The sequence below is a fragment of the Acipenser ruthenus genome, chromosome 39 (assembly GCF_902713425.1).
Source record: "Acipenser ruthenus chromosome 39, fAciRut3.2 maternal haplotype, whole genome shotgun sequence".
Classification (NCBI taxonomy): Eukaryota; Metazoa; Chordata; class Actinopteri; order Acipenseriformes; family Acipenseridae; genus Acipenser; species Acipenser ruthenus.
This window is the reverse complement of record NC_081227.1, coordinates 7,731,569-7,734,528: the sequence shown is the minus strand read 5'-3', so window position 1 is coordinate 7,734,528 and position 2,960 is coordinate 7,731,569.

Below are 2,960 nucleotides of genomic sequence, written 5' to 3'. Positions count from 1 at the left end.
GAAGCCGGCGAGTTGTTAGAGCTTCCGCCCAGAGGCGAAAGGTACCTGCACCGGGGTTTCGAGGGGACAGTGACCGAGCCCAAACCGCCGGACCGCCACGGGAGGAGGGATCGGGAGGCCGCCGTGCCTGCAGGCGGCGGCTGTCTCGACTCCCGCGGGAGGCACCGAGCAGTTTGGGACTGCGTCGAGCTGCCGCAATTCCAAGACCACTGGCAAACCCGCCGCCCTCCACCCGCCGCGCACGTCCCCTCGAAAGGAACGTGACGGGTCGAAGGGCACTGCTGCGAGATGGTTGGCGTGTGAGAGCGACGAGAGAGGGGCCCATCTCGCCGTTTCACGGCCGGGTCAAGGTAAGGGGCGATGGAGAGACGCCCTCCCCCACCACCCCATGCCGCTGTGCCGGAGCGCAGGGCAAAGGGCGACCCGGGACGAGGGGCCGCGAGCTGGGCACGGAAGGCTCCGAAGACCCCCGTTCTCCTGCTCGCGCCCCGCCCGCACACGGGCCGATGGCGCAGGGTGAAAGACCTGCACGGGTGCAGCACGTGTGCGCGCGCCCTGGGTGGGGCCGACCATTAATGATCCTTCTGCAGGTTCACCTACGGAAACCTTGTTACGACTTTTACTTCCTCTAGATAGTCAAGTTTGATCGTCTTCTCAGCAATCTGCCAGGGACGCACGAGAGACCCTGGCGGGGCCGATCCGAGGACCTCACTAAACCATCCAATCGGTAGTAGCGACGGGCGGTGTGTACAAAGGGCAGGGACTTAATCAACGTGAGCTGATGACCCGCACTTACTGGGAATTCCTCGTTCATGGGAAAGAATTTCAATCCCCGATCCCTAGCACGCATGGGGTTCAACGGGTTACCCGCGCCTGTCGGCGAAGGGTAGGCACACGCTGAGCCATGCAGTGTAGCGCGCGTGCAGCCCCGGACATCTAAGGGCATCACTGACCTGTTATTGCTCCATCTCGTGTGGCTGAGAGCCACCAGTCCCTCTAAGAAGTTGGCACCGACCGCACGGGGCCGCATAACTAGTTAGCATGCCGGAGTCTCGTTCGTTATCCGAATTAACCAGACAAATCGCTCCACCAACTAAGAACGGCCATGCACCACCACCCACAGAATAGAGAAAGAGCTATTGATCTGTCAATCCTTCCCATGTCCAGGCCAGGTGAGGTTCCCCGTGTTGAGTCCAATTAAGCCGCAGGCTCCACTCCTGGTGGTGCCCTTCCGTCAATTCCTTTAACCCCTTTGCGGTCCATTGTTGGACCTGGTTTGTGTTCGTGATTTTGTTTTGTTTGACTGTTTTGTTTTGCTCTGTGAGCAAGTGTTTTTGTTTAAATATTTATTTTATTTTTGTATTTAACCCTTTGCGGTCCTATGTCGGACCTGGTCCGACATTGCAATTATTCCTGTCCGGTCCATTGTCGGACTCTGTCCGACATCATCAAAAAAACGCAAAAAACAGGTTTCTAGTTGTTTTTTCGCCGGAAAAAGCCGAGAAAACCATTTAATGGCTGAGTGGGAGCGACAGGAGCCGAGACAAGCCGATCAAAAAAAACAAAAAAAAAGGCGTATCTCATGAATAGTCAAACATGCCCCTGGCATTACATAGGGGCGGTCATAAGGAAACAAGCTGAATGGTACTGTATCAGCGCCCAGAGACTATCACGGACATTTGCAGAGCTTTTTTGAGATATTATAGTAATAAAATAATGACTTGGATTGCATTATTGAGGAGTTTGGTGATAAAACGAGTGATCAGGAGATGAGCGATCGGTATGTACGACTATTATTATTATTATTATTACTATCATCTACTATCATCTCTTGCTGACCTGGGGATCTCTTGCATTGCTCTGGTCTGGTTCTCCTCCTACCTCTCCAACCGCACTTACCAGGTAACCTGGCGTGGAGCAACCTCCACACCTCACCCTCTCTTAACTGGAGTCACCCAAGGGTCAGTCCTGGGTCCTCTCCTGTTCTCTCTCTACACCCACTCCCTGGGCCCCCTCATCGCATCCTATGGTTTCTCATACCATTTCTATGCTGATGATGCTCAGATTTTCCTCTCCTTCCCCACCTCTGACTCCACCATCTCCTCCCGTATCTCTACCTGTCTGTCTGCTATTTCCTCCTGGATGCACTTGCATCACCTCAAACTCAACCTCTCTAAATCTGACCTCCTTTTCTTTCCCTCCTCCTCCCCTCCTCTGATCTCTCTATCTCTGTTCCTCTGGAATCTACCACAGTCTCTCCCTCTTCCTCAGCTAAGAACCTTGGAGTCACCCTGGACCCCTGCCTCTCTTATTCCCAGCACATCTCCACTCTGGCACGCACTTGCCGATTCTTCCTGAGCAACATCCGAAGAATCCGACCCTTCCTCACCAACTATGCTACCCAGCTCCTGGTCCAGGCCCTGGTACTCTCCCGCCTAGACTACTGCAACTCCCTCCTGGCTGGCCTCCCTGCGTCCGCCACCCGTCCGCTCCAGCTCATCCAGAACTCTGCTGCCCGCCTGGTGTTCTCTCTGCCTCGCTTCGCCCACGCTACTCCACTACTCCGCTCGCTCCACTGGCTCCCGATCACCGCTCGCATCCAGTTCAAGACTCTTGTACTAGCCTACAGATGCCTTGACCAGACTGCACCCAGCTACCTCCAGACCCTCATCTCTCCCTACACCCTTGCTCCGCAGTGGTGGAATGACCTTCCTACAGATGTCTGCCCAGTCCCTGACCACATTCCGGCGCCTCCTTAAGACTCACCTCTTCAAACAGCACCTGTAGAACTCCTCTGTTTGTATCCTGGGACACTATCACCCTTCATGTAAATGTGCTTTATTTTGCTCTTATCTGCCCCCTATTTTACTGCATTTAATCCTGTACTTCAGAATACTGTAATCTGCCAAGTGTTTAACCTGTAGTACTTTGTATTTAATCACATCCTGATGTAACTATCA